The following is a 21,357-nucleotide window of genomic DNA, read 5'->3' as shown; positions in this document are numbered from 1 at the left end:
CGTGGGGCCAAAGCAGCAGTGTACAATATTTAAACAAATGAGCATGACTGTGTCCTAATAAAATTTTATTCACAAAAGTAGGTGGCAAGCAGATTTGGGAAGACCCCTGCTCTCCAAGCATGTGTCCCCTTCTCTCTCAGTCAGTATGCAGAGTCTCTTTGAATACCTCCTCACAGCAGCCTATTTTCTGAAGCTTTCCCTTCTATCAACTGAAAGGAACCTCCTCTAATATGCAGCGAGTCACATCTTCATATCCTACACTCTGTCCTCTCCTAAATCATTCTCCCTCCCTAGAGTATTCTGCATAAATAGGTCATCAAAAACAACTTCTTTAATTAAAGAAAAATACTTCCAGTTTTGTCTTTGGGAGCCCCGGAGAGAAGTCTTCCACCTATTCCACTTGAAAGCCTTTTATGCATCTGAAGACAACTACCAGATATGGCATTTACTGTCTGCTGTGTTCATTGGGGATCCATCTCGTCGCGTGTCTTACTGTTGGTTTTCTTCTTCATTGTACACACTTTTTTCCTCCTCATTGGGATGGCAAGTGAAGCATGGTCCCTGGCACATAAGCTTCATTTAGTTTGATGAGTAAGAGTGGCAGAATGACCACAGAAATATCAATCAACACTTCTTTTTAAACACCTTCCTCAAGGAATGCTATTGGGATGGCTGGATGCAGGAGGTAGACAGCTCATCACAGTAGTGGCATGACTGCCCCCTCAGACCTATACCTGATTAAGAGGCAGAGACCTCCTTTCTCTATCTTCTTCCATCCACCATGACCCTGGAGTATATAGTTTTGTTGGTACATTCATTGTTCTATTTGGGCATTCTGAGATGGGGTCCACTGTGTGTCCTGGTCACATGCCCAACCCTTCACTGGCTCACAGTGACCCTATCTAGTCATGTTAACATCCTGTGCTATTTATCGCTCTCTTTAACAATCCCCATCCCACAGCAAGGCTACACCTTCTGTATCTCTGTGAAGGCACCTGGTCAGCTGTCAGTCATCCATCCTTAAGTTGTTTTTTTTTTTTAAAGAGAGAGTGAGAGACAGAGAGAGAGAGAGAGAGAGAGAGAGAGAGAGAGAGAATTTTTTAATCTTTATTTTTTAGTTTTCGGCGGGCACAACATCTTTGTATGTGGTGCTGAGGATCGAACCCGGGCCGCACGCATGCCAGGCGAGCGCGCTACCACTTGAGCCACATCCCCAGCCCCCATCCTTAAGTTTTAAAAAACAATAAACAACTGAAATAATAAGTGTGCCTTGTGAACAGGCAATCCTCCTCAAGGAACGAAATAAGGTCCTTTGTCAAGAAACAAGTAAAATGAGTATCTCTCAATGTTACCTCTAAAATTTACTCCCCAGAATTATTCCCTTTCTAAGTCAGTATATTAAAAAAAAACAGACTGGTTTTTAATATCTCTGTGAGAAAGGAGTTTTTAAGACCATAACAATAACCTCATCTCTTTTAACATCAGGCTACCTTTTTATATTCCTTCTCCCCACATTCCAACTACACACCAATTTCTCCAACCCAGGTAACACCTATGGGACTCAACAGGTGCTGATGAGGGATTTTACCAAACCCTATATGATATCTAGTTACTGGAAATAACTAAGGGCACCACATCCTGACAGGAAAGATCTGCTTATGGGTGCTCAGGGTAGCAGAGAGGAAGCAGCGGGGGCAGTGTGGGTATCTGCTAATCTGGTACATAGGACCATCAAAGGTGAGCTGTCATTTTAGGTTGTGCTGTTTCTAATTAATTAAATTTAAATTAAAATGAAGTTTTAAATCCAGTTCCTCAACTGCAATAGCTACATTTCAAGTACTCAGTAGCAAAGGTGGCTAGTGCTTACTATATTGGTCATTGCAATATATAGACTATATCTGTCCCAAAGAATAGAATAGAAAGTTCTACAGGATGGTGCAAGAGGGTCCACAGGTTCTTTCTCTATCCCTGTACCATTCACTGATTGTAGCTCTCTGACCAGCACCTATAAGAGTCAACTAATAGGAGATCAACTGTCAAATCCTGCTAGAGTTTACTCTGTACCTTCTTGAAACCCTAAGGAAATATGGGGATGTGGAATCTTATATCTGGTCATTGCAAACAATAACCCTACACATTGCTTTATTTATTTATTTATTTATTTTTGCTTTGTTTTGTTTGAGTTCCTTAAGGAAAGTGAGCAAAGAAACACCTAAATTGCCCTTACCCCCCAGGGAGGTTCACCAAAGTCCTTAGCTTTTGCTTTCTGAGAAATTGTTACATAGCACAGAAAAAGACTTGGTTCTCATGTAGATTTAGTAAAATGTAGAGGAAAAAGAGAAAACAAGAAGCAAAGTTTCTCTATTTGTTCTGAAGTCAGTATCCTTTGTATTATTTTATGACACTAATTTTTTTCTTTAATTATCACTCTGCATCCAAAAAAAAGAATGTAGAAATTTTTTTTCTGTTTTTAAAAATTTAACTCCAAAATTTCAAGCAAAGTGTTAAAATATTTATGTGCCTTATATTTGTCACCAGAAAAGTAGAGTTATTCAATAATCTACCTCTAGGTAACATACCATATAGTTTTTTTTTTCAGGTTTACTAAAATTGCCATCTCTCTAAAATCTAACAAGGGAAAGTTGCTAATAAATTTAAAATTTTCCACATAGTTGCTTTGGAGAACATGAAATTATGAGAGGAACTACATTCAAATTCCAGGCTGCTTTCTGAAAGATGAGATGACCTCCTGATAGTCTATAAAGCCTGTGAAACATCTGTTTTGATAACACATGTACTTAAAATTCCCCACATGTCAGTTTCAAGTTTCTACAAAATATAAGGCAGAACCAGCTGCAAAAATAAGAAGGAAAGGCTGTTAGCAAAGTGTCGGGAAATGTTAAGGATTTTAATAGGATCCAAGTTTCTTTACTATTTGCATATCAGGAGCCTAGGAAGTTGGCCCAGCAGAGACTCCATTTCATACCCCTTCCACTCGTGATAAAAGTCTACCATGACATTGGTATGTTTTCCCTTCCTACCTTACTACCAAAGGGCTGCAGTGTGTTTCATTCTAGTATCTCATCACCACAATGTCTTCTCCTTCTGTCTGTCCCTCCAAATCCTAACCATCTGCAAGGACCAGTTCTAGTCCCCCATTTTCCATGAAGGTCTTCATCTCTTCTAGTCTACAAATTCCTACTTCCTTCTGCGCTCTAATGAGGGACCATTCAATTCAATTGTTCTCATCTCTTTCTGACATAAATATCTGACCTCACTCTTATTGATTTACCCATTGCATGGCTTTTACAGAGATTAACTGAGCTCCCAAAACTGCACCTTCAGCCCAGCTCTGTCTCCTAAATTCATATTCATTGTTCCCAACTGCCTAATCCATATCTCCATCTGAAAACCTAACAGGCACCCCAAAGTTATGATATCCAAAGGTTGTCTGATCCTCCTCCAAATCTGCTCCTCTTTAGTAAATGCATCTCAGTAAATAAATAGCAGCTTCACCTTGAGTGATCAGACCCCTAAACCTTGGAATCATGGTTGACACTATTGTCTTATTCATCCTACATCCTGTACTTCAGAAAACTGTATCTTCTCTACACTGTCCAAACATTCAAAGAATATCCTTTACACCAACTTGATTGCAGCCACCTAGACTTAAGCCAACATCATCTAAATTGTTGCAACAGTAGCCTCCCTACTTCCAACCTTACCCACCTAATATTTATTTTCATACTAGCTAGTGATCTTTTAAATCATGCATTTAATCAGGGCATTCCTCAGTGCTAAGTCTTCCAAAGCCCCTGAACTCACTCAAAGAGAGAGAGAGAGAGAGAGAGAGAGAGAGAGAGAAAGAGAGAGAGAGAGAGAAAAGCTGAGTAAGCTCTTAAGCACTGCAGATGGACAGACCTTCCACTGCTCTCCCTCTGGTTTACTCTGCTCCTGCCAGTGGTCTCCTTGGCATGATGCTACCATAGCACCTTTGCATATCTGCCCAGAAGTTTCTTCCCACAGAAATACCCAGAACTCTCTCCCTCACTGGGTTCAGGTATTCATCCTGTGTCACCTTCACAGGGCAGTTTTCCATCGTCACCTATTTAAAGGTACCAGCTGACTCCTACCCATCCCTAATACTTCCTCTCCTGCTTATCATTTTAGTGTCTCCATAGCACCTATCACCATTTGACATGGTGTATATTTTCAATTTGTTTATTTTCTACCCTTCTAGATGACATTCTGTCATTTCCCATCCTCTTTATGAAGACAAGGTATTTTGTAAGTCCGTCCTCTGATTTCTCCCCATGGATTTTTGCTTCTTTCATTCACTATTTTATTTCTACCTGGAATGATGATTGGCACAAGTTGGCCCTCAAATACTTAGAGATAAAAGGAGAGAAGTCAATTCCATGTTTCTTGATGGATGCAAAGCATGTCCTACACATCCTCTTTGTATCCCTGGGTAAGGCCCAGAAAAAAGTGCTTGTTGCCTGATTATTGCTATTTGCATTGCAGAATACAAAACAGTGGTCATTTACATTGATGGAAAGGTTAAATACAGACTGTGTTGATGCAATATTAAAAGATGTAGATTTTTTTAATTTTAAAGCTACTCAAACTTATAATCTGGGTTCATGTGTGAAGAATCTCAAAATCACCTATGAGTCAGTTTCTTAAATGCTGCCAGAAAAATAACACAAATACCTGCTCAAAAGAAATATGGGAAGGAATATCTCAGTATTGTTAATTTTAAAATAAAATTAAAGCAAATGAGGTGAATTTCAATGTCAAGTTCCAAAACAAGAAATTTAAATTCTTTTGCCATTAGATTATTAAAACAGGCAGGTGATTTTACAAATCAACTCCACTTTGCCAAGAATTGATGATAATGACGACTTAGTTAAATGGTAAGGAAACTGGGGAAATCAGGGGAATGCAACAGAGAGACAAGGAACATGTCCTTTCCCCTATCCCAAAGGAGAAAGGTGTGCTATTGACCGAATGTCATCCCCCCACCATTCATATATTCAAACTCTAAATCCCAATGTGACAGTATTTGGAGATGGGGCCTTAGGTAAGTAATTAGGGCCTGAGGGTGGGGTCCTCATGAATGGAATTAGTGCCCTTAGAAGAAGAGACCTAAAAAAAAAAAAAAAACTTGCTTCTCTCTTTTTCTCTGCCATGTGAGGATACCATAAGTACATGACCCTTTGCAACCCAAAAGAGGCCCTTGCTGACACCAGACGTGCCAGCACCTTCATCTCAGACTCTCCAGCCTCCAGAACTATGAGCAATAAATGTCATTATTTGAGGCACCTGTCTACGGTGATTTGTTATATACCAGCCTAAACTAACTAAGACACCCTGTCATCGCCTAAACAACTAGTCTTCAACAACAGAGGCTTACTGGTCACTAAGCTTGACAAATGGCTGGGGAAACCTCAATCTTTCTACACATCCTGAGTGTTGCCTATAAAACATCAGTGATTAAGTACAACCAAACACAAACTAAATTCTTTTCCACATAAGATGGCTTGAAGGTTATGTAGAAGGCCTTACGGAAATCTTTCATCCATGAAATGATTGAACATTCCAGAGTGCAAATGCTGTAACATGCGGAAACAAACCCTACCAAGTGGGTTTGCAAAGGGCCATGTACTTATGGTGCAGCACTTATGTTCCTTCCCATAAAGAGCATCTTAGTCCCATGTGAGAGGCCTCAGGTCTCTTCCAAAGCTCATGGAGCTGCTGCTGTTCAAAAATCGATCACATGCATCTGTATGAGGTTGTAAAATCTATACCAAAGTTTCCATGTATAATTCCTTTAACCCTCATTGTTATACAAAATTACATATAAGAGGTTGTGAGGGGAATGGGAAAATAAACAAGGAGAGAAATGAATTACAGTAGATGGGGTAGAGAGAGAAGATGGGAGGGGAGGGGAGGGGGGATAGTAGAGGATAGGAAAGGCAGCAGAATACAACAGTCACTAATATGGCATTATGTAAAAATGTGGATGTGTAACCGATGTGATTCTGCAATCTGTATTTGGGGTAAAAATGGGAGTTCATAACCCACTTGAATCTAATGTATGAAATATGATATGTCAAGAGCTTTGTAATGTTTTGAACAACCAATAAAAAATGTAAAAAAAATAAGAAAATAAACATTAGATGCTAATTAGCATTAGCTTGTGAGTTAACAAGAATTTTACTTTTAACGTAGTCAGGTAATGGTCACATTATTGGCATGAAAGTGAGGATAATTATAAAAAGCACTGCTCATTAACTAATTTCTTCTTTTACTCATCAAACACTGATTGAATAGGAAGAGCCTGCTCATCAAATATCTACCAAGCATCTCCCCTGTTCCAGAGCCTGTGATGGGTGTTCAAATAAAGTATCATTTATATGTTTAAGGAATAGAAAAAGTGGCTTCTGAAAATGGAGGCATAAATTCAAAAACTGGCACACAGTGCAACATGGAATCTTCTCCAAGACAACCCAAGGAAGCCAAGGAACCATGAGGTCTCAGAATCAAGTCAATATTATAACATCTTTTATCACTTGAGAAAAACATAGTTATCAATTATTCATCAAATTTCACAATGCAACTTGGAATTTTAAAGTATATTTAATTAAATGGATAAAAACCAATTCCCAGTTTTTTGACTGCTTTAAATAGTATATTAATTTAGCTTTGTTTTTATAGAATTTGTTTTTTATTAGCATTTATTAATTATACATGGGATTTGGTGTGATTTTTCCATACATGCACACAGTATACAGTGATCCAATTCAATCTCCCTTTCTCCAACCCACTCCTTACACACACACACCCTTCCCAATCTCCAGTCATCATTATTCTCCTTTCAGATCAGCTGTTTTAGCTTCTACATGAGAGAATATGTGGTATTTGTCTGTCTGTAGGGGACTTATGTAACTTAACCCAATGTTCCATCCATTCAGTTGCAAAGGACCGGATTTCCTTCTCCTTTATGACTGAATAATACTCCATTTGTTTATATAACACATTATTTATATCCATTCATCTGTTGACAGACACCTAGGCTGATTCCATGTCTTAGATATTGTGAATAGTGCTACATTACACATGGGTGTGCAGGTCTCGCTTTGGTTTCATTTTCTTTGAACATATACCTAGAAGTGGGATAACTAGACCATATGGAAGATCCATTTTTATTTTTTTAAAAATAAGGTCAGAAAAAACAAACAGGAATATTAACACTCATCAAAGATAAGACTGATTCATATTCAAATTGCAACAAAGATCCTTAAAAATTTTAAATAAGGGAAGAGGATAGATAACCAATATTTGAGAAAATGCAACATGTAAACTTAATTATAAAAAGGAAATCAATAACAGATTTTAGCTTTTGTGTGCTAACATTATCTAACAAATTATTCCTTTAAAAGCATTTAAAGGAAACCTCACAGCCTACATACCTATTAGAATACACCTGCTCTAGGTTACCTGTAGATTAACTGTTGAGATTTAGATCACTCTTATTCCAGAGAATTCACAAAATGTAATGCTAAAATATGAAAGAGTCAGTGTGAATCCTTCTGCCCAGTGGATTACAGATGAACCACCCACAGTCACCTGCCCCAACACTCCTGAAAGACGAGCTATTTCAGTTGATGGAGGCACCATCTAGAACTAGCCCCACTCTGCCTTAGACATCCATATCTGCCTCCCTTCTCCCATCCATACCTGCAAAACACCCCAGCTTTCACCTGCTGCTCACCAAGGCATGGGTGGATCTAGAACAAGTCAAATGAAATGTCTAAGATTTGCATTGGTGTGACACACATTTGTATATATTCAGTATTCATCTTTAGGTTGCAGCTCTGTGATTAATTGCACTACTTTCCTCAGAAAAGCCTCTGTCAGATTAAAATTTGCATCTTTTATAAATTGTTATTTTCTAGAATATTATCTCCTCTATTAATATAAATATTTCAGTATTTTAGTTTAGGATATTTGTGTATGTGCATGTGTGTACATGTGTGTGCACACCTGCACTTGGGAAATTCATTACTTGTATTTTGACTGCCCATGACTTAATCTAGTCTAAAATGTAAAAGTATACAGGAAATACATAGTTTGAAGCTTTGCACTGTCATCCTACATTTCTCTTAAAATAGAAGTAGGGGTTTTCCGACAGTACATTTTTGATCAAAAGGTTTACACACAACACAAACTCTTCTAAGTAAGAGGCTAAGAAGCTAGTTAGGAAAAAATACAGAAAGAGGGACAAACTCTGTAATTGTAGATTCATGGACTTTAAAACCAGAAGGACCAAGGGGCTGAGGTTGTGGCTCAGTGGTAGAGTGCTTGCCTAGCATGTGTGAGGCACTGGATTTGATTCTCAGCACCACATATAAAAAAATGAATAAAATAAAGGTCCATCAACATCTAAAAAAATATTAAAAGCAGAAGGACCTCAGACATCAGCAAGTCCAGGGTGTTATGTCGAGCCCTCATAATGAGCATCAGTGTAGGATAGGTTTGGAATTCACTAATTATATTTCTTTCAGACATATGGAGTGGACATTAATTTACTAAAAGTTCTGGAAAGTCCTGCAGTTTAAAAAATGCAAACACTATTTAACCCATTGCTTCCCAAGCATACTTATCTTTTTGTTTGTTTGTTTTAAATGAGATTTGTTGAAAGATAATTCACACTCAATAAAAAATCACACTTTTAAAGTATACAATTCAATGGTTTTTAGTATACTCACAGAGAAGTACCACAATCTAATTTTGGAACATTTTTACCACCCCAAACAGAAACTCCATACCTACCATTGTACATTTCCCCTCCCTGGCACCAGCAACTGGATCTCTCCTTCAAATCCTCTCAGGCAGTGCTGAACTTGTACAGTCATTTTGCAAATGAGAAAAATGAAGTTCAAAGAAATTAACTGGCTTAGCCAAAAATTCTACAACTAATTGGCAAATAGGGTTATATGAGTTTAGATAAAAGTGAGAAATAAGCAAAAATACCAGAATCTTTCCTTTCCCCCCACATCTCACCAGGTAGAAGTTGTTTTCTCTGTGTCTCCGTCTCAGTGCTTTTGCTTGGACTCACATTCCCTCAACTTTTTCTTGCTTACTTAATCCGTATATTATTCAGCTTGAATTCATTTATTAATGAGCATGCTCTTTCCTCCGGGAAGACTTGACACTAATCTCCTCCACTGGAGTTGAGACAATGACTTGCCAGGAGAATGGCTTTAATGTGGAAGTAGCAGGAACTGGATTCCCTTGATAGGAGTGGAATCAGTCAAGAGGAGGAAGTTTTCTTAAATTGATTATAAAGTAGATGATGCCTTCCCTATTCTAAGTCCTTCAGCTCCTTCTTTTTATTTATTTATTTATTTTTTATTTTCTATTTTTTTATCAGTGCCACCAGGCAGGGCCACTGGCTCCTTGCCCCTTACACATGGTGCCTTTCTGCTACTCATCTGCAGTGAGGCTTTTTTTTTATTATTGATTTTTAAAAAAAATAAATGATAGTGGAATGCATTACAATTCTTATTACACATATACAGCACAATTTTTTCATTCTCTGGTTGTATATAAAATACAATTGACACCAATTCTTGTCTTCATATATGTACTTTGGATAATGATGTTTATCACATTCCACCATCTTTGCTAATCCCCTGCCCCCTCCCATTCCCTCTCACCCCTCTGCCCTATCTGGAATTCATCTCTTCCTCCCATGCTCCCCCTCCCTATCCCAATATGAGTCAACCTCCTTATATCAGAGAAAACATCCATCCGGCATTTGCTTTTTGGGGATTGGCTAACTTCACTTAGCATTATCTTCTCCAACGCTATCTGTTTACCTGCAAATGCCATGATTTTGTTCTCTTTTAATGCTGAGTAAAATTCCATTGTGTATATATGCCACATTTTTTTTTATCCATTCATCCACTGAAGGGAATCTAGGTTGGTTCCATAGTTTAGCTATTGTGAATTGTGTCACTATAAACATTGACGTGGCTGTGCTCCTTCTTCTCCACACTCTTTCCCCTTCCATTTTTCCATGTTCTCAAGTCCACAAGAAAATGTCTGCACTGCCCAGGAGTTAGAGAAAATAAGTTTGCATGCTTGCCTGCAATGTCTTGTAGATGTTCTAGCACGATACATTCCTTTCATTTACATGGCCTAGCTGAAAACTGCCCCTTCTAGCTAGGGTCTCTCCTATGTCACTCCCAAATTAAGAAGAAAGTACCATTACAGACAGTACATTTCTTTAAAATGTCATTCCATCCTATTAAATGCAATGCACTTCACTTAAAATTTGAGCCTCTGAATAGCCTTTGTGCTATAATCTGTCATACTATGTTGGTTTTCATTTGCCTGGTTTACTTATACCAAAATCATAACAACAACAACAACAATAATGATAAAATAACAACACTGGCAATAGGAGGAGTTGAACCTTGTATCATTCCTCAGAACTCGGTGGAGTTGATAGCCATCTAACCACATCTCACCTAGTGCTCCCTGAAACAACACTCTGAGTCAGTTGGATGGGATTCCAACCCATGGCAATGAACAGGAAGAACATCGGTCATTAGAGATTAAACAAATCTAACCTAGTCTGGTCCTCTGTTTATAAGTACCAGCCCTTTGGGCATTTTTCCCGTCTATGAATAGGAAGCCATATGGGAGATGGTTCATGAAAAGTTTTGCAATAGCATAGAAGGACCATGTGCATCTTTATCTATATATAGCAAGTTTAATATATTTCCCTCTATTTTATTCTATTAAAATAAGGATCCAACACACTTAATACATTCTATATGCATAACTCAGCAGCCATCATGTGACCTAGGGAAAGTACAGCAGTAAGAAAGTTGTAAAGAAATGACACAGGAATAATTAAGTCTAAATGATGGGAAGGGGAATGATTATTTTCTTCCTTGAACTTTTAATAGAAATTGCCTATCACTTAGAGAAGCACTGTCCTGCTTAGTATAAAGATGTGAGGCTTCCAGATTTTTATTTCTACCTGTGAAGATGTCTATGTCATTGGCCACTCAGGACTTAGTATCTGCTTCATACCACCCTCCATACCTAGGAGGAATTCCTAGGACACAAAAGCAGAGAAGGTCCCAAGAAGGACCTTCACAACTTGTGGTGTTTATTTATTCTTCAAAGATATCCAGAGACCAAAATTAGGTGTCAATGGTCACATAGTACAAAACCTACCCTTTCCATCTAAACCAGTCCTTTGTGATTGCCCCTGGATCTTTAAAGCCTTTCTCTATGAACACTGTCATGCTATGCAATGTATTTATTGAGAGTTCACACTGTGTAAAATAACAAGCTCATGCCAAACATCCCAGAGAAATAAGTCATTATATAAATAAGAAGCAAGAATGTATAAAAAGAATATGTCAGTACAAAATGCATGTATAAGTAAAAGAGTAAAATTTACTCTGATGGGGAAATTGGGAGAAAAGAAAAGTCTTCTTTGAGGAGATTGCATTGAATGATGCCTTGAAGGACAAAAAGGTTTGTAACTTGGGAAATAATGGATGGAAGGCCACTACTGACTGAGGACACAGCTGATTGTGAGAGAGTCAGGACTGCTGCAGAAGTTTCTGTGAACTCACTCAGTTGGGTGACTGGGAATCTGAATTAAAAGAATTTGATAAAAGAAAAATTTTCTATGAAGTTATACATAAAAGAAAACCCATGTATTTCTAATACCATTCCTTTGATCTTCTTTGGAAAGCTACTACATAAATGCAAAATATTACTTCTATTAAAGTCAGTATTTTTAAGTTGCAACATTTTTAGAACACTTGAAAGTAGATTTTTTTTTCTCTCCAAGATAGAAAAATTCTAAGAAATTAAGTAAATTCCACATGAATAATCAAGTCAAAGAACAGTGAATGTCTCAATATAATGAGAAAAGAACAAATTCCAGGGAAATGCTAGATCTTTAAAATTATTCAGTACAGATCTTATGCTCCTTAGAAGCCAAGAATTCTTGTATGTTTAACTTTGTTTGGTCTATATATCCAAATTATGCTACACTTTCAGTTAATCAAAACCATTTTATTAGATCAGCAGTAATGGCAATTTTAAATGTCAAAAAATATATGTTGGTTCCTACTCATCTGGGGATTGAAAGTTTAATTAGTGCAGCCCCTTGATTTTATAGTAGAGGCAAATGATGCCCAACCAGTGGGTAAGCAACTGGCTAAAGGTCAGCCGACCACTTAAACTGGAGGAAACTGAATAACTTGCCCAAGATCACACAGGTTGCAATTGGTAGAGTCAGAATTACAACAGAGGAGAGCCTAGACCCCCTCACCTTTACTGCCTACCTGCCATGGAAAATTAACACAATCTCCCATAAGCAGGTAGAATGCTATAGATGAAAAGCCATGCAAATTAAAAGTGGAGGAAAATAAATGCTATGATTATAAGTGTAAATAAGTATATATATTGCCTAAATTGCTTCAATGGCATAAAGGAACAAGTATTTCTAAACGACTAGGGTGGAAATCTAAATAATGTGCACACTTGCTAATTTATTATATTATTTGCTACAGAAAAAGACAAAAAAATGAAATGAGAAAAATGCAGTCTTCATTTCTCTTGCTTTTTCAGGGCATTAAAATATCCAGTATATTTTTTAAAATATTCACCTCAAACTCACTACTCAAACACATTAATTGCATTGTTATTCAATAATTTGGAATAATTAAAGATACTTCTTTTGATAAGTAGCAATCATGACTTCAAAGCAGGGGGGCAGAAATAGTTGAACAGTCTTAGATATAAGAATTCTTGACAGGTATGCTGGTGCACATCTGTAATCCCAGCAGCTCAGGAGGCTGAGGCAGGAGGTTCTTAAGTTCAAAGCCAGTCTCAACAATTTAGCAAGGCCCTAAGCAAACTAGTGAGACCTTGTCTCAAAATAAAAAGATAAAAGGGCCAGGGATGTGGCTCAGTGGTTAAGCATCCCTGGGTTCATTCCCCAGTACCAAAAAAGAATTCTTACATCCATAGCTTCTAAAAGTTCTATCAAAGATAAAGATTTTACACCCAATATCCATTTTTCCTAACAACCCACCACGCTGTAATTATCCATACATACAACTAAACTTTTTTCAAGCTCTTAAATTTCACTCTGCGTCCTCTTAGCAAAAGAAAGCCAGGATGAGCAGGTGGGACTGCAGGACACAAGATGGTGAAATTACATAGTCCCTGAGCTAAGCACTTTCTAACTAATATCCCTTGTTTTCAAATAACAATAATTTTATTCTAGTTCTAGTTATTGTTGTTTTTTTTAATTTCCATGATAAACAGCCCAAATTCACTCTATTTGTAATTGTGTACATTAGAATTTGACTTCTGGTATCTGTCTAACTCTTTTGTTGTAGCAACCTGAAAAGGGTAAAATGTCAACGTGATGGAGATTAAATGTCCTAGAAACCAGTTACTACTATGACCCCTAATTGGCAGACTAAGAGAAAAACTAAAATTACCTGATGGGACACCATGTTTGGTGCTTCTCTGAGGAATGATTCTCGAAACTGGGCAACTCCCTTGGGTGAGCCCTGGAAGCTTTACCTATGAAGTTGTTATAAGATACTTTGGCACCTGCTGGCATGAGTCTTCTAAGCTAGATGCCCCCACCTCTGTCCAGTGTGGATCTATTCCTCACTCCTGAACTGTGCTATGTGAACCATTCAAGGCCTCTCTCCAAGAAGAACAACTGCCCCATAACCTTTTGGTTTAGTTAGCCTTTGGGGATGGTCCAATGTAGTCTTAGAATCAGGTTAATTGAACTTAAGGAGATCCTTTCTAGGTAGTAGGATCCCGTCCCTTCAGCCTTTGCGTTTCCAAGCTAGAGTTCTTGTCTTTACATTCTGTCATCAGATAACAACTACTTCCCCCAGGTCCTCACTCACAACCTTGACACTAACTTGATCATTGGAGTGCTCTTATCTGATTCCTCCATGTCTGCCTTTCTGGAGAAATGACACAAGAGTTTAATGATATAGCATATACACCAGATATTATATAAGAACAAGATAAGTATTTTGTTCTTCTGCTAAGATAATTTCCAGTAAGACCAGGTAAATAATTGAATATTTTGATCACAATACCTTATCAATTTGGTGTTACTAAAAAATATACAAGGATCCTAGATCCCTTGTGGGGATCAAGTGTTAATATCTGTCTTAATCTGTTCAGGCTACCCTACAAAATACTTTAGACTGGGTCATTCACAAACAACAGAAATTTATTGCTTACAGTTTTGGAGGCCAGGAAGTCCAAGAACACGGTGCCAACAGATTTGTGTCTGGTGGGGGCTCTTACTCTCTGCCTCTTAGATGGGGCCTTGTTGCTTCATCCTCAAATGGCAGAGAGGACATGAAGCTTCCTTCAACCTCCTTTATAAGGGCACTAACTCCACTCATGAGGGCTGTGCCCCAAAGGTCACATCTCTCTACACTATCACATTAGGCATTAAGTTCTAACATATGAATGGGAGGGTACCAATATTCAGATTGTAGAAATGTTTAATTATTAATTTTTAATAGTTTTGGATATAAAATAATCCCTTGCAAAGACTCCAGTTCACCAAAGCTAACTGGGATCATCCACAGTGAGGGAAAAAAGATGAACCAAAGCCAAAGACTCAGAGGTAAAATGCAGAGTCAAGAAAAAAATAGCATCAAAACACAGAAACAAAATGAAGTATAAGAGAGGGATGCAAGTGATGGGAACTGGAACAAAAGTTGGGAATAAGCTGGTAGATCCTAGATGACCACCATAAGCCACTTTCATGGCCCAGGATTATATGACACAGGAATTTCAGGATGACCTACAGGAACAAGGATAAACTAAGATGACTGAATCTTAGGACCTCAGAGGGTACAATGAGCCAGAAGCACTCTTCTTATTCCGAATATTTGTGCATCTATGAGAGTTTTCATTCCTTTCATTTAATTCAGAAAATTCAACAGTGTTTACTGATAGACTTCTCTGTACTAGGCACCAAGGTACAGGCACCAAGGTACTATTGACAGTGCCTTGTCCTCAAGACGCCTCAGCTCTAGATGGGAATCAGCAATGCTTCCTTAACTCTGTTCTTCACAGCCTAACAGTTATGGCAAAAAAAATGGAATACCTTTAGATTTCCCAGTTCTCACTATCTACAAAAGCAATGGTGTTCATACTTTTCCATAATTCCAAATGTTTCTTTAAAAAAACACTTCAATATACTGCCTTCTAGAGAAAGAAAATTCAAGGGGGAAAATAACAGGCAAAAATTTTAACTACAGATTTTCAGGAGACAGAAATGATCATCATCAAATAAGCTTTTCTTTATGGTAAGATCACACTACATCTTGAGTTAGAATAATAAACCTATATTTCATAACATTTTTATCATAAAAGCAATACATATGCAATGTATTAGAAAATCTGGATAATACTGAAGTAAAAAAAAAGACAACAAAAATCACTTGCAATACATAATAGCCAGAGATATTCACTGTTAGTATCTTGATGTATTTCTCTCCATATAGACAGATGAACAGAAACAGTGGATTTATATAGACTTAACTATATATTTTTATGTATCACACAAATACAGAGTTGTATATCCTACTCTTAACATTGACAATTTTTTTTAAAGAACTGAAATACTAGCCAGTTATGTTAGCCACTGATGGGAATAGAATTTTAAACCATCTCCTGAAAGTGTGCTTGGGGATTGCTTTTTCCAAGTCCACTTATCTTCAATCTTCCACTTTGACTTTAATCTTCTATTATTTTTCTTTCCATTTAAGTGGTCTTTCAAGTTATTCCCATAGTTCAACATTAGCAGCTTGGTTTTTACTTACCATAAGAGCTGCCTATTGTTGTGTGAACGGGTCGATATAATCAATAAGTCATACATAGGTTATAGATTATAGGAATAAGGTAAGATAACAAGGATAAGCAACAGTAAGACATAAGTTCATAGATAAGTTCGTGAGGAATGATCCTAAGTAATAGTAATAAAATCATGTAACTGTGAGACATAGGCTATGGAACAGTGAAAGGTGATAAGTCAGTAGGCCAATATAGTTATAGATAAATATAGGCTGATAGGTCAATATAGATATAGACAAGGTTAAATCAAATATAGTTGTGAACAATTGTATAGCTTGATCAGTAGTAAAATGATAAGTAAATGAGATAACTGCAAGCATCAAATAAGTCCCTAGTACTAGGACAGCAGGAACAGAGTCACTGTGGCTATACGAGTGTGGCCGTAGGGACTCCATCTTACTGTTTTAGACTCTATCCCAGTTTTTCTGCTACTGCTCCTGTGAAGAGGGAACTGCATGACCCATTTCTGAGAAAGAGAAACGAAAGCTGTCTTCTTTTTAAAAATTGTTTTTCTGTACTTTGTATCCCACAGAATGTACCCAACTCAGGATATAGTGGTGGTCCTAGTGAGCTACATCCCGGGTCTGAGTACATATATGGGTCTACATGACTTTCAAATAGATTATCTTCCCTGCTCAGCTGAAACTCAGGATATGGCTGTCTAACACTTGTTCGGACCTAGACGTAATTAAGCTAACTGCTTTTTTTAGCCTCTGTAACTTGCTTGCTTGCATGATGCTGAGAAAAGTCCCTGAGTTGATGTTGTCAAGACACAGGCTAGGAAAGGGCTGTTCTCCCACAGAGCATCAGTCTCTACAGGGGGAGACAGCCCCTGGCCAGGTAAATAAAGCTCTCTTTTGTTTGAATTCAGATTTAGAGTGTTTCTGAGGCAGCTCCCCATAACACCTATTATCTATAAACATTTGTACAAGTGTTAAATAAGATGATCTCCAAACTACCTCCTGGAAGAGCCTATTTGTCCACTCAGAAGCACCTATTGATCTACACTTTGGTTCCTTGGCCAGCTTCCCATTCATAACAAAAGACTGTGAATACAGGGGGAACTGGGACTCAGTTACTTCATTAGGCTTCCTGAAAGATTAAAAAATTGCATGTTCTACAACACTTAACAACAAATGCATGTTCCTCCATTAGCTCTAATACATTATTCTTCCTTTCTCTAATATAAATCATTATTTGTTACTATTCATTTGCTCTGAATACTAATCTCCCAATCATGTGGATCTGGTTCGATGGTCCCAGGGTCTTTCCTGAAACCCTTTCGTTGACAGGCACCCCATAGGGACACCAGCCAATGTTCCATAAATGCCCCCCCAAACTGTCACACACCAAGCTTCCTCAACATACTTGGACAAAGGCCATACAGTCTTGGTGATTTATTTGTATCTAGTGTGCTGATTAGGTCTGGAGTACCCTAAGCACTTCTTGATATATTATCTCCAGTGTGTGTACTGCTTGAGAAAGCCTTACTACAGGAATATTACTCAGCAAAAATAGAAGCAAAGGATTCATTTATACTCTATTTTATCACGTCTTATCTCTGAGTGTATGTTAGGTGTGATGAAAGCCAACTGCTTCCACAATCCTGATTTCCCAGTATTTGTCTTTCACTATTGTTTTAGAAATATATTGTAAAGATTCATCTTTGGCTACTTCATGTCTAGTGTGCACAGGATCTATCACCCTTTATGGACTCAATTTAGTAACATAACCCTTCAAATATTTTTCATTCCTGAATTTTTCCCCCTATTTAATGTTTTAAAGAACTTGAGTACAAGGCCTTCATTTTTCTTATCATAGGTGGTTTCCCATAAGAGAATTTATATATTCCCACTTTCTAATGAGCAATTCGGCTTTTTAAGTATTTCTTTCCAGCCCTCTTCCCTGCTCCAAGTGTCAGCACTGAATTCCCTTTTAGGGAATGATTATACACTTGATGTCTTTCTTTGGAGTCCTCTCTATCCATTAGAACACTGAGCTAAATTAAATTGAAATGTATATCATTCATCACTATATGCTCCAATCTGTGTTATATCTGTTATGTACTCAGTGAACACTTCATGAATGAATGTGTGATATCAACAAATAAAAATCATGGTCCACTTATAAGATGTCATGTCCCATGCTAAGCATGCATTATGTCATCAGATCTCGAGTGGTAGACTTGTAAACTCGTGTATCCCCGGCATATAGAACAGAGCAGTACAAACTAGGAAATCACTAAATATTTGTTGCATAAGTAAATTAACAATTGCATAAGGTAGGTGCATTATTCATGTGCTAAACATAAAAAACTGAAACACAGAGGTTCATTTTCTGAAGTTCCATAGCATGTTTTAAGCCATAACTTGAAACCAAAGCCCAAATATTTAACCAAGATATTACTAGTAAATTCAACACCTACCCACATTAATGCAAACAAAATTAACACCATTCATCTTAATAAATATTATGCAATGCCACAAATAAATAATGTGAGCAATAATTTTCCAAGAAAAGATTCGCAATTTCTGGGCTTTTATAAATAATCAGATAGGCAGACATCTCTAAGTTTCTTATTGCTACCTATGCAAGTGAAAATATGATTTATCTTTAACCAATGTCTTCTCCTACATTTGTACACTAGTTAATAAGGATTTCAGGACTTTTTCTTTAGAGGTTTAAGTCATCTGTTTTGTCAATTCTTTTTCAAATAAAAATAGCACTAATGAAATAATCATTTAAGACTTCATTGTCAATTGTCTACAGAATTTATGAGGAATTTCTGCTTACAAAGTAGAAAATTTACATATTTCTGGAAAATTCTTGCCGCTATTGGTCACTTGATTTTCTTGAAACACTACCACTAGGACATCCTTCTTCAGAGTTATGATGATTTGTATCTTTAACAACTTACTACTAAAAATAATAAAATGAAAAGGGTGGTTCCTTAAAATCATTATTAGCTCTCTCTTTAAATCTTTATTAGCCCACACCTTGGTGGGAGCTAAGTGATATTTAGCAGACAGCAGAGCCTTTCAATGGTGGTACATTATGGTCCCTGAAGCTGTGGATTGAATAGTAAAATGAGATGCAGAATTAGAAGTAGGCAAACATCAAAGATGTCACCCAGCATGAAGGAAGAAAAGTAGGGAAGGGGAGAGGGAATAAGGAAGAAGGGAGGGAAGGATTTAGGGGCAACTTGGATTTGAACTCTGCCATTCACCTTGGAAAACTCAACCTCTGAGAACCTCAGTTGTTCCATCTGTAAAACTGGGGTGATTGTAAACTGTACAGTATAATACAATACATGGTATGGTGTTTTACTTGGCATTACTTGCCTAGAATCAGTCCAATTTATACATTCTCTGCTATAAACATTCACCTTACAAAGACAATCGACAAATTCAAAAAATAGCCCCATGAACTGTGTCTACCTTTTTTGGTCTGGAAGCATTTCTGATATTTTTAACCCAAGAAACCAATGTTCAATTTTCAGCATGTTTTACGTATCTATGAGCTCAAAAAGCCTACTGTTTGCTCTCAAGACTAGAGTGCAGTAAACCTCTGTTTCAACAAGGAAGCCTCTTTTAAGTCTTGTTTCATTCTGGTGGCTTTGGTTGAGGTGGAAACTAAAATTGAAAACAGATAGATGTTTTACATTTAAATGGGTTTAACATAAATGTGCATTAAGCCATTTCATGGACGATTGCACAAATATCTTTTGCAAACTTGGTACACGTGAGCACATATACAGTAACCATTCATGTCTTCCAGAGAAATAAGGTGCAGATGTGAAATTTTAAACAGCTACTTGGAGTTCCTTTCACTGGAAAGAAAATGTAATGGCTTTAAGGGAATTGCTCTAATAATACCATGGCATCTGCAATGGCTGGCCAGAGCAGAGCAGAACAGAGTGTATGTCACCGCAAGTCAATTTAACAAGAAATAAGCTTCCCCCTAGAGAATCTAAACTCCCTTGCCTCCCACAAAGAAAATTGAATTTTGGAGGTCACACCTTGGGTAGGTTACCGAAGGGAGAAGCTTAACATTGTTTTTGTCATGTGCTCTGGGAGGTCAATGCTGTTCCACCAACAAGTCGCTATCAAAGATCTATTTCCACCTCCCCAATGCTCCGAAATTAAAACAAGTCTCCGGAGTACATTAGGATGGCAAGTGATTGTGACACTTAAAGATACCTGGGACCACGCAAGACACAATCATGTCCAAATATCAAGTTTGAATCACACAGTAAATAGTAGGTTCCATGGGGGTTAAGGGTCTGGAGGGGTTGCTGGCAGAAGTGGTGAGACTGCAGTGGGGGGTCAGAATGAGTTAGATGGAAAATAGAGTTTTATGTTGAAATTGATGGCTTGGTCAAATATGAATCAACCGAACTGCTGTTACCAAAGAGAAAAACGGTCACCAAGTGAAGCCCAGAGGAAGTCCCTACTCTAGGTGGACAGTCTCCGCCCAGGATCCTAGGAGTGGGTTGTCCAAGGGCCTAGCACCCTTTCACAGCAACTGGGAGGTGGCCCAGCACAGTGCACCTCCTAGCAGCCGGCTTCTCTCCAACCCACTAACACCACCCCCGCAGCAACATGTGGGGTGCTGCCACTCCGCTAGCTGACCGGGAACTCTCTGGAGTTCCTGGTGAATGCACGCTTGGCCCTGAGAAGGTACTGAATTACTCCTGGAGAAGATTCCTCCAGCCTTGAACTTGGCAGCTCCTGACGTTTCCATCCCACCCCACCGCGCTCCAGCACAAAACACAGGCACACACACGCCCCTCTAGACACACGCGCAGCGCTTTCTGCCCACTCTGAAGGAAAGCATGAAAGCTGGGTGTAGAGGCCGTCACCACAGCTCCGCTGGCCTTGGGGCGGGGGTGAAGGCTGTCCTAGCGCTAGGTAGTTCCAGCGACTCAGCCCACTCTCAGGCTTGGCCCAGGCCAGGCATCAGCTGGGGGCCCGCTACCACCAAACGCGTCTCCTTTTGTGCTCCTCGGGGAAGCCCGTCTCTACTCACCCGGGCTGCGCGCGGATTCCGGGCGCCAGCGGCAGCCAGCTGCCCCATCCCACGAACACTGCGGCGCCCCCAGAGTGTGCAATGCGGAGCCCCGCCAGCGCGCGGCCGGAGCCCGGGAGCGCAGGGAGGGAGCGAGGGAGGGAGGAGAGATCGCGGCGGGGAGGGACAGGGGGCGGGGGCCGACGGGGGGCGCGCGCGCCACTCCCACTCGCGCCCCGCACTCGCGGGCGCCCGCTGCTGCGGCCGGCCAGCCCGGCCTCTCGGGTCGTGGGAGCCAATCAGTGCGCGCAGGAGGAGCCGAGCCCTCCGCGGTGCGCGCTCATTGGTCTGGCGCGCGCGACCCAACTCCGAGAGAGTCAGACTAAACGCCAAGTC

At 38.9% G+C, this 21,357-nt stretch overlaps 1 protein-coding gene across 1 annotated transcript in view; it reads right to left on the bottom strand.

Moving 5' to 3' along the window:
* LYPD6 (LY6/PLAUR domain containing 6) overlaps positions 1-21,092 on the bottom strand; it is a 134,199-nt gene extending 113,107 nt beyond the window's left edge. Inside the window, exon 1 of the mRNA XM_081261218.1 lies at positions 20,983-21,092. The gene's annotated coding sequence lies outside the window, so the exon portion shown is untranslated. The remainder of the gene's footprint in view (positions 1-20,982) is intronic.
* Between the last annotated feature and the right edge of the window lie 265 nt (positions 21,093-21,357).

This window comes from Spermophilus citellus (genome assembly GCF_964194105.1).
Source record: "Spermophilus citellus genome assembly, chromosome: 11".
Lineage (NCBI taxonomy): Eukaryota > Metazoa > Chordata > Mammalia > Rodentia > Sciuridae > Spermophilus > Spermophilus citellus.
The sequence above is the reverse complement of the archived record's forward strand: the minus strand, read 5'-3'. Positions and strand labels throughout refer to the sequence as shown.